General features: G+C 41.3%; 1 pseudogene; it reads right to left on the reverse strand.

The window, feature by feature from the left end:
• Positions 1–3628: 3628 nt before the first annotated feature.
• Positions 3629–5577, reverse strand: LOC147977978 (uncharacterized; annotated as a pseudogene).
• Positions 5578–12111: the final 6534 nt, after the last annotated feature.

Raw genomic sequence — 12111 nt, forward strand, 5'->3', positions numbered from 1 at the left:
CCGGTATTAAAAGGTTGGGGGTTTTGGGTTTATGATTTCTTTTTCATTTAATTTTGTGTTTTCCATTTAAATATTTTTCGTTTGCTGGTTTCACGATACTACATATTGTACACGTTATACATATATATAAATAGAATTTCTAGTACAACCGATCATATATATATATATATATATATATCATCGAATGTCTCACAGCCACCATTAATTCACACATATATACACACATGTATATATATATTATTAGCTAGCTATATACAATTTCTCCTAATTGGTTCCTTCAGAGCCAGTGGCATTAGCCTAATTGGTGCCTTCGGAGCACGATGACAATTGGAAGTGGTTCATGGGGGCGGTAGAGCGTAATAGTATTCTCTTTTGGGATCTATGACCTGGTCGAGCAAAAACCTCGCTATTTCCTCTTAAATTGCTTCTATGCGCTCCTTTGATAGGAGCTTCTCTCGCATCTCTCTGAACTGTTAAGAAGGAGATCAATATGCATGTGTATTAGTTGTGTGACTAGATATCGATAATGGTGTAAAAATTATGTATAGTATTCTGACAAACGTACCCAATCCTGTCTTTGATATCTGCTCCTTTCGAACGCCATCATGCGAATGTTCTCGCAAATGTAGTATGCACATAGATTATTCCCCGGCGCCTGCTTCAGGGCCTTTACGAGAATGGAATTTGATCAAATAATAATTAATCAAGCATGATAATTAAAGAGATGGCAGCTAGCTAGCTAGTACTACTTAATTACTTACCTTGGGTCGACACCATTTCAGCTTTCGTTTCCATTCGCCTAGAGTGACGCTGATGAACTTTGCCCAAGCCCTGCCCGCCAACAAAGAAAATGAATAAAGGAGTTATTAAATAGTTCACATCAGAAAATGACGAACTAAATAGGCCCACATATAGTTAATAATGATTGAAATTACCTGTTGACTATCCCCACGATGGTGTAGTCACTTGCTTTTTTAAGTAGTGAGTACAGTATTTCAACTGTTCCTTCATCAACTTTAATGATTAACAAGATCCAGTGAAATCTGCATGCACACACGTTTGCATGTCTTAATTAAGCAGACATATGTAAGCAAAAACATGTAGCTAGTTAGTAGGCAAAAACATAATTTGTAGTACAAGACAGTGTGACTCACTCGAAGTTGTAAGGAAGTAGTATATCTTCATTTGTATTGAGGCGCTTGAAAACTCTAGCATGCTTTCCTCTACACTTTTTTCATAATATGCATCTAATTTCCATGTGTATTCATTAATGGTATTTGGGTCAATGAACCCAATCCCATAGCGCCCACCTTTTTTCATTTCATACATCTTCATCCTGCATAAGACCACAGAAAAGAATATAGCGAGGATAATTACAGGTAATGATTGATCAAAATGATCACTACAACTAGCTTGAGACTTAAATTACAGAAAGAAATCACTTACAGACAATAGCAAGTGACGATAGATTTGTCGAGTGCGTCTTGATTGTATAACTGAAATTGTTCTGAATACTCAAACTAAAACTAACATTTCTGATATTTCTATAACTAAAACTAACATTTCTAATATTTCTATAACTAAAAAACATTTCTATATAACTAACATTTCTAATATTTCTATATAACTAACATTTCTAATATTTCTATAAGTAAAAAACGTTTCTATATAACTAACATTTCTAATATTTCTATAACTAAAAAACAGAAAAATTGCTAATATTTCTATAACAATGTGTGTGTGTGGTACATGGCGGTCGGGGCAGGAGCTCACTGGCGAGGCACGACGACGGGGGGCGGCGACGGGGACGGAGACGCGCGGTGACGACGGGGACGGGGACGGGCCGGGAGGGGACGACGGGAGGACGGGGCGCGGCGCGGCGACGGGGACGACGGGGACGGGGACGGCGACGGGGGCGGCGACGAGGGGCGGCGGCAACGGGACAGAGGAGAAAGAAGCAGAGGGAGAGATGAGAAAGTGACAATTTTTTTTTAAAGTGTTTTCTTATATAGAACAACCTTTAGTACCGGTTGAAGCCACCAACCGGTAATAGAGGTCTGTTTTGGCCAGGCCAAGCGGCGGGAACGGCACCCCTTTAGTACCGGGTGGTGGCTCCAACCGGTACTAAAGACCCCCCCCTTTAGTACCGGTTTGAGCCACCACCCGGTACTAAAGGGGGTGCGCTGGCGCAGGTGCGGTGCGTCATGTTTAGTCCCACCTCGCTAGCCGAGGGACGTCCGCACTGGTTTATAAGCCCCAGTGCGGTAGCTCTCTCGAGCTCCTCTCCAAAGCAGGCCTACTGGGCCTAAATGTTCTGTGCTGCCCTGTGGGCCTACTGGGCCTTTACGGGCCTGCATCCTGGCCCAACAACAGGTTGTGTTTCTAGTCATATGCAGGCCGCTGTGGCGCAGTAGGCGGGCTTTTTTATTTTCTTATTTTTTGCTTTTATTTATTTTTGAGTTGGTTTTTTTGCTATATTTAGAGTTTCTTTGTGAATATTTTTGCTTTAGGTACATAAAATTACAAACTTTCTGTTAGTGCCGTTAGTTTACAAATTTGAATAGTTTAAATTTTGAATTATTTGAAATTTGTGTGAATCACTAGTTTGTGAATAACTTAACTTTGAAAATAGATTTTTTTAGTGATTCTTTTTTCTTATGTTTAATATTAGTGTGTTTTATCATTATATTCAATTTGGTAATGCTTAGGTTATTTAAAAAATGAAATGCCTTTGTAACGGATGAGTTTTTGTCCGAAACCCTAATACTTTGAAAGAGATTGTCCATTTTGTACACGAAGTGTATCCAGTTTTTGCGATAACCCTCTCTACATTTTTGCACATGCTATGTGGATGAAATTATGATACCATGCCAACTTTCAACCTTTTCTGAGTTCATTTGAAATGCTTTTCAAATTCAGGGTCATTTAGCTGAAAAAAATCAGTAAATGCATGAAAGAAGTTGTTTGCACATAAAATTTCTTCGTGTTTCAAATGCCAAAACACATAACTACCCTAACTATTACAGAGATTCCCTCCTAGGTGTGAAACACAGAAGAAAGTGATGATAGTGAAGCCGATCACATCCCAGATCTTTGGGCGTGAAACTTTTTCTTCGCGTGTGTCCCTTTACGCCGTAGCCATAGAAAATCTTCATCATTTAACTCGATGCTCGGGTCAATATTCACTGTGAATGGAGCAATTTCATCAAACTTTTCATAATCTTCTGACATGGCTGTCTTGTCATCCACTCCCACGATGTTTCTCTTCCCAGAAAGAACTATGTGGCGCTTTGGCTCATCGTATGATGCATTCGCTTCCTTGTTTTTTCTTTTTCTCGGCTTGGTAGACATATCCTTCACATAGAAAACATGTGCCACATCATTAGCTAGGACGAATGATTCGTCTGCATACGCAAGATTGTTGAGATCCACTGTTGTCATTCCATACTGCCGGTCTTCCGTTACCCCGCCTCGTGTCATATTGACCCATTTGCACCGAAACAAAGGGGCCTTCAAACCACGTCCATAGTCAAGTTCCCATATCTCCTCTATGTAACCATAATATGTTTGCTTTCCCATCTTGGTTATTGCATCAAAACGGACACCACTGTTTTGGTTGGTGCTCTTCTTATCTTGGGCGATCGTGTAGAATGTATTACCATTTATCTCGTACCCTTTGAAAGTCATTATATTCGAAGATGGTAACTGGGACAGTGAGTACAGGTCATCTTCAATAGAGGTGTCATGCATGGTACGTGTCTGCAACCAGCCGGCGAAACTCCTGGTTTGTTCACATGTAATCCAGTCATCAGACCGCTCCGGGTGTTTGGAGCGTAGAAATTTCTTGTGTTCGTCCATATACGGAGCCACCAAGATGGAATTCTGTAGAACTGTGTCGTGTGCTTCAATTAGAGAATGTCCGTCCATACATATTATTTGATCCCCTCCTAGCGTGCCTTTTCCATCCAGTCTTCCCTTATGCCGCGATTCAAGAACACCAATCGGCTTAAGGTCAGGAATAAAGTCAATACAAAACTCAATGACCTCCTCATTTTCATGGCCCTTGGAGATGCTTCCTTCTGGCCTAGCACGGTTATGAACATATTTCTTTAAGACTCCCATGAACCTCTCAAAGGGGAACATATTGTGTAGAAATACAAGACCCAAAATGTTAATCTCTTCGCATAGGTGAACTAGGACGTGCGTCATGATGTTGAAGAAGGATGGTGGGAACACCAACTCGAAAATGACAAGACATTGCACCAAATCATTCTCTAACCTTGGTATGATTTCTGGATCGATTACCTTATGAGAGATTGCATTGAGGAATGCACATAGCTTCACAATGGCTAATCAAACATTTTCCGGTAGAAGCCCCCTCAATGCAACCGGAAGCAGTTGCGTCATAATCACGTGGCAGTCATGAGACTTTAGGTTCTGGAACTTTTTCTCTGCCATGTTTATTATTCCCTTTATATTCGACGAGAAGCTAGACGGTACCTTAATAATGAGTAGGCATTCAAAAAATATTTCCTTCTCTTCTTTGGTAAGAGCATAGCTGGCATGACCCTGATGTATGCCGTCTTTTCCATGCATACGTTGCTGGTCCTCTCGTACCTCAGGTGTATCTTTTGTCTTCCCATACACGCCCAAGAAGCCAAGCAGGGTCACGCAAAGATTCTTCGTCATGTGCATCACGTCGATTGCAGAGCGGACCTATAGGTCTTTCCAATAGGGCAGGTCCCAAAATATAGATTTCTTCTTCCACATTGGTGCGCGTCCGTCAGCGTCATTCGGAACAGGTTGTCCGCCAGGACCCTTTCCAAAGACTACCTTCAAATCCTTGACCATATCATGTACATTAGCACCAGTACGGTGGCGAGGCTTCGTCCGGTGATCCGCCTCACCTTTGAAATGCTTGCCTTTCTTTCTTACGGCATGCATGCTCGGAAGAAATCGACGATGTCCCAGGTACACATTCTTCTTACAATTAGCCAAATATATATTGTCGGTATCGTCCAAACAATGCGTGCATGCACGATATCCCTTGTTTGTCTGTCCTGAAAGGTTACTGAGAGCAGGCCAATCATTGATGGTCACGAACAGCAACGCCTTTAGGTCAAATTCTTCCCCCATGTGCTCATCCCACGCACGTACACCTGTTCCATTCCACAACTGTAAGAGTTCTTCAACTAATGGCCTTAGGTACACATCAATATCGTTGCCGGGTTGCTTAGGGCCTTGGATGAGCACTGGCATCATAATGAACTTCCGCTTCATGCACAACCAATGAGGAAGGTTATACAAACATAGAGTCACAAGCCAGGTGCTATGGTTGTTGCTCTGCTCCCCAAAAGGAGTAATGCCATCTGCGCTTAGACCAAACCATACGTTCCTTGCGTCATCTGCAAACTCCTTCCCGTACTTTCTCTTGATTTTTCTCCACTGGGACCCGTCAGCGGGTACTCTCAACTTTCCGTCTTTCTTACGGTCTTCTCTGTGCCATCGCATCGCCTTGGAATGCTCTTTGTTTTGGAACAAACGTTTCAACCGTGGTATTATAGGAGCATACTACATCACCTTGGCAGGAATCTTCTTCCTGTGGTGCTCGCCCTCGACATCACCAGGGTCATCGCGACTGATCTTATAGCGCAATGCACCGCATACCAGGCAAGCGTTCAAATCCTCGTACTCACCGCGGTAGAGGATGCAATCATTAGGGCATGCATGTATCTTCTGCACCTCTAACCCTAGAGGGCAGACGACCTTCTTTGCTTCCTACGTACTCTCGGGCAATTTGTTGTCATTTGGAAGCATATTGTTTATCATTACCAGCAACTTTCCAAATCCCTTGTTAGATACACCATTATCTGCCTTCCATTGCAGCAATTCCAGTGGGGTGCCCAGCTTTTTCTTGTCACCTACGCAATTCGGGTACAACAATTTTTTGTGATCCTCTAACATGCACTGCAACTTCTTCTTCTCCAAATCACTTGCGCAGTTTCTCTTTGCATCGGCAATGGCCCGACCTAGATCATCAACGGGCTCATTCGATGCCTCTTCTTTAGCTTCTTCCCGCATTGCCGGCTCAGCTTCTTCCCGCATTACCGGCTCAGCTTATTCCCTCATTGTTGTATCATCGTATTCAGGGAACCCATGGCCAGGATAGCTGTCGTTGTCCTCTTCTTCTTCATTGTCTTCCATCATAACCCCTCTTTCTCCGTGCTTGGTCCAAACATTATAGTGGGGCATGAAACCGGACTCAAACAGGTAGACGTGAATGGTTCTTGGCATAGAGTAATTGTGACCATTCTTACAGCCAGCACATGGACAAGGCATAAAACCATCCGCCCGCTTGTTTGCCTCAGCCGCAAGTAGAAAAGTATGCACGCCATTAATAAACTCGGGAGAGCATCGGTCATCGTACATCCATTGCCGGCTCATCTTCAATACACAGCACCGAAAACACCAAATTAATACAATACATAAAGTTCATACAACACTTAAATGCAACAAACAAATAACTCTCTAGCTAAAGAATTTAAATGCAACAACAAATGCGATCAAGATCGCAACTAAGGTAACAATTGATCCAACAGCATAATGATACCAAGCCTCACCATGAATGGCATATTTTCTAATCTTTCTAATCTTCAAGCGCATTTTCTCCATCTTAATCTTGTGATCATCGACGACATCGGCAACATGCAACTCCAATTCCATCTTCTCCCCCTTAATTCTTTTCAATTTTTCCTTCAAATCCTCGTTTTCTTTTTCAACTAAATTTAACCTCTCGACAATAGGGTCGGTTGTGGAATTCCCGCTTCAACTACCTCCTACATACAAATATCTATGTCAACTTGATGGGCATAATTTGTCATAAACACAAAATGCAACAAATAGTTTTAAAAGAGAATATACCACATCCCAATCATAACCCGGCCGAGGGACGACGGGGACGGATATCAAAACCATGGCACTATGTATAACAAACAACGTATGGGTAAGATAATTATACGAGTAACTATATATCAAAATCACACAAACATCAATTTTTTATATAAAACATTCATGAACAAGAGGCTCACCACAAGGTGGTGCCGGCGACGGGACGTTGCGGGCGATCGACGGTGGTTACGACGGAGATTTAGAAGACACTAAGTAAACCACACCTACATATGCAAACTAAGTGTTATTTTGACCTCAAATTGCATATAAATCAAATACTAGCACATATATATAATTCCTCCCAAATTACTAAACTCAAAAATCAATCACTATATAAAGCATTGCACGAGCTAATCTCGCAATGAGAGATGAAAGGACAAAGTTGCTAACCTTTGTGATCATTTGAATGGATGGGGGCCTTCAAATCTTGAAAAAATTTGGGCAAAATGTGTGATGAGCTTGAGAGGAAGAGGGAAAGAACAGAGAGGAGAGGGGAAAGGGGAAGAACAGAGCGAGCTCGGGTGGACGAAGGGTGTATGTAGGACGACCTTTAGTACCGGTTCGTGATACGACCCGGTACTAAAGGTGTTGGAGGGGCCCCGGACTGACAACATCCTGCCACCATTCACTTTAGTACAGGTTCGTGGCACGAAACGGTGCTAAAGGTTCTCCACGAACCGGTACTAATGATGTCCGCCCGCTTAGCCGTTGGAACCGGCACTAATGGACACATTAGTGCCGGCTCAAATTCAAACCGGCACTAATGTGCTTCACATTTGACCCTTTTTCTACTAGTGAAAGAAAGAGAGAATAATAGGGAGTAGTGTTGGGTTTAGTTTTAGAAGGTTGAATATTTAGAAGGAAGGTGGCCATGTGTAGGGCTTCAGCCCAAAACTTGGGAGGCATAGATGATTGAATGATAAGAGTGCGAACTATATCATTGAGGGTGCGTAGAGAACGTTCGGCTTTACCATTTTGAGTGGAGGTGTAGGAACATGAGAATCTAAGAAGGATGCCATGTTGTAAGAAGAAAGTATGATTTTTAATGTTATCAAACTCGCGACCATTGTCACATTGGATAAAGCGAATTGGGAGGAAGAAGTGGACAGACACATAGCGTTGAAAATTAAGAGAGAGATAATGGACCTCAGATTTATTGCGTAGAGGAAAATTCCAGACAAAGTGGGTGAAATCATCTAGTATAACAAGGTAGTATTTAAAACCCGAAACACTTGCAATGGGAGAGGTCCATAAATCACAATGTATTAATTCAAAGGGATACGTGCTACAAGAGCTAGAGGAACTAAAGGGAAGACGCACATGTTTGCCTAATTGACATGACTCACAAAACACATAATTATGAGAATCCCTATTACATGGTATGGTAAATTCACTAAGCATAGAAGCTAAGACAGCAGGGGTGGGATGGCCCAAGCGACGATGCCAGAGATCGACGGAGGCCAGCATGGATGTTGGAGGGGCGGCGGCAGGAACTCCATTAAGAGAGTAAAGATCACCGGAGCTTTTGAAGCGAGCGATCTCGGCCTTGGTCAGGTAATCCTTCACAGATAAACCAAAAGGGACAAATTCAGCCGAAATCAGATTGTCGCAAGTAAATTGGCGAACAGAAATAAGATTTTTAATGAGGGCGGGTGCAACTAGAACATCACGAAGTAGAAGAGGTTTAGTGGAATAGGGAAGTTGAGCCTGACCAACACAATAGATAGGAATAGATGATGCATCTCTGAGGGTAATGGAAGGGAAAGGAGATTTAATGCAGGATGATAACCAATTACTAGATGGAGATATATGACTAGAGGCCCCTGAATCAAAGATCCAATCCGTACCTGAGGTTCCTTGCGCAACAAAGTTATTCATGGCCTGGAGAAAAGCAGCTTGATCCCAGCTCGGCGTCGCAGGTGAGGGTGGCGTCGGGAGCAGTGCCGGCGGATATGATGGTGAAGGTAGCAGGGCCGACTGGGCACTACAAGAAATATGTCAACTTGTGACCTTCTGTTAGTGACCCTGGAAGAATTGGTCATAGATCTATGACCATTTCAGACCAATTGGTCAAAAGTTGTTCGAGGGGCTCCAAAACCTAAACTATAACGACCATTTTGGTCAGAAAGGTCGTAATTTCCTTACACGAAATGGTCATAAAGCAGATAGCACTGGTCTGGTGCCTTATTTCTAGCTGATCATGACCAATATAGATGGTCATAACCTTGTAAATTGTGGTGGGTTGCTATGACTAGGCGCCACCTCATCAGTTTTGCCTATGTGTCATGTCCATGTGGCAGTTTTTGCCATAGGTTGTGAAGCAACCTATATTTCTGTCATTCCCAAAATTCCCAAAAAAATCTCATAAATTCTTTGGGTCATATCTTCATCAAATATGTAAAAATCCTTCCTTGCCTAGTTCAAAACTAATTCAACAATATTCATTTTCCTATTCTGTCCACGACAGCACTTTATGAAGGAAGTGCTATTTATATATTCTTAATTGCCCTCGGAATTTTTGGGCACTCTTTCCTATCCAAATCATTACCGCATGACAAAATTCAGTTCCACTTGCCTAGCAAATCTTCCTCGGCAAATTTCCAAAGTTTTTGTCCACCTAGAAGCATTGTGAAGGAAGTACCTTTTTTATATATCCAAATGACATGAAATTTTTACAGTTTCTTCATATGCCCAAATTATCACCCTCCTCCAAATTGCAGCTCAGGCAAATTATCTATGTGAGCCCAGGTTCAATTTATATTTTATGGCCAAATTGGCACGTTGCAAAGCAAGTGTTATCTAGACCCCTCCTATTAACCTCAAACTATTTGGGCACTCTTCCATACCCAAATCATTGCCACATGATAATATTAAGCTCCATTTTCCTAGTCAATCTTTCTCAGGAAATTTTCAAAGTTTCTACCTCGAGAGAAGCTTTGTGAAGTAAGTACTAGCTAGGCTTACCCAAATGATCTGAAAATCTACCAAGGCATAACCATACCTATGTAACTTACCTACACAAAATTTGAGCTCATTTCATTCACCCAATTTCTCTCACTAGTTTTCCCAAGTTTCTGTCCATAGAAGAGCATTGTGAAAGAAGTACCACTTTGGCATGTCCAAATGGTATCAATTTTCTACGGTGCTTTCCAATGCCCAAATAACCATCCTCCACCAAATTTTAGCTCAATCCATTCATTATTTTGAGCCCAGCTTCAACATTCATATTTATGTCAAGTGTGGTACTTTGCAAAGCAAGTACCACCTAGGATACTCCTTTTGATCTGAAAATTTGCGAATACATTCTTCTTAGTAGATCATCATCCTCAGAAAAAACTCACGCCCATTGGCCATGTGCATTTCCCGTACCGCTAATCAAACACTTAGCTGCTAATTCATGTTTGAGCATCGATTGGTCTCCTCGTGAGAATCTTATGTTGTATTTTTCTTCCTAGAACCTACCTGGGGAGTGCCCAACCCACTAGACATGCCTAGGCTGCCCAGAACACATGGCAACGCCACGGTCACGCGGTGACCACGCGTCGGGCATACGAGTTTACGCGCTCTAGAGTTGGGGGCCTTGGCCACCGCCCAAACCTCGACGTATCGCCATCAAACCATGTATTTATGATTAAATAGGTACTTATGTAACTATAAATGATTTTTGGAAAAAATAAATAGTAAACTATGAGGCAGCTGCAGTTCAAATTTGACCCGCTTCCTACTGAATCGGCGGGAATTTGTCTTTTTCACTAGACGTGGATCAAAACTTTTGACGCCCAACAATTTTGTCAATTGTGCATTAAATATGGCCTAGTATTTTATAAAAATGATTTGGTCCAATTTTGCAACAATTATTTGGGAGGTCCTTCACAAAAAACCTCCTTTTGGGCACTCGAAAAATGGAAAATGGTTTTTCCGTCCAAAGAAAATGAAAATTTCCTTAGGCAACATTGTTTGCAATTCCAATATACACCCTTGTGCACAATATGGGATCATTTGAACAAATTATGCCATGAATGTGGCCATAAGATTGATCATTTGACTTGAAAGCCATTGATATCCACACGTGATAGCTCGATTTTGAGAACACTTTTTTAAAATAATTGCCGTATTACAAGTTTGTTATTTTTCCTGGGAACTTGGCCACATATAATGAAACAATGAGAAGGTTTCCCAATTTTTTGATTTTTTTTGAACTTTTTATGCCCGTTTCAAAATGCGGTCAAAACGGCGGGAATGACCGTTCCTAGCTGGTGGTTGAATCTTGAATTTTTTTGGTGTTTCTCTGATTAAATAGGTACTTATGTACCTCGAAATGATTTTTGGAAAAAAATAAATAGCAAACTATGAGACAGCTGTAGTTCAAATTTGACCCGCTTCTAGCTGCATCGCCGGAAATTTGTCTTTTTCACGAGAGGTGGATCAAAACTTTTTACACCAAACCATTTTGTCAATTGTGCATTAAATATGGCCTAGTATTTTAGAAAAATGATTTGGTCCAATTTTGCAACAATTATTTGGGAGGTCCTTCACAAAAAAAATCCTTTTGGGCACTCGAAAAATGGAAAATGGTTTTTTCGTCCAAAGAAAATGAAAACTTCCTTAAGCAACATTGTTTGCCATTCCAATATGCACCCTTGTGCACAATATGATATCATTTGAACAAACTATGCCATGAATGTGGCCATAAGATTGATCATTTGACTTGAAAGCCATTGATCTCCACACGTGATAGCTCGTTTCTGAGAACACTTTTTTAAAATAATTGCCGTATTACAAGTTTGTTATTTTTCCTGGGAACTTGGCCACATATAATGACACAATGCGAAGGTTTCCCAATTTTTTGATTTTTTTTTGAATTTTTTATGCCCGTTTCAAAATGCGGTCAAAACGGCGGGAATGACCGTTCCCAGCTAGTGGTTGAATCTTGGAATTTTTTTAGTGTTTCTCTGATAAAATATATACTTATGTACCTAGAAATGATTTTTGGATAAAATAAATAGCAAACTAGAAGGCAGCTACAGTTCAAATTTGACCTGCTTCCAACTAAATCAGTGGAAATTTGTCTTTTTCACGAGAGGTGGATCAAATTTTTTTACACCCAACCATTTGGTCAATTGTGCACTAAATATGGCCTAGTATTTTAGAAAAATGATTTGG

This window comes from Triticum urartu, chromosome 3A (assembly GCF_056163025.1).
Source record: "Triticum urartu cultivar PI428250 chromosome 3A, HENAU_Tu73, whole genome shotgun sequence".
Classification (NCBI taxonomy): Eukaryota; Viridiplantae; Streptophyta; class Magnoliopsida; order Poales; family Poaceae; genus Triticum; species Triticum urartu.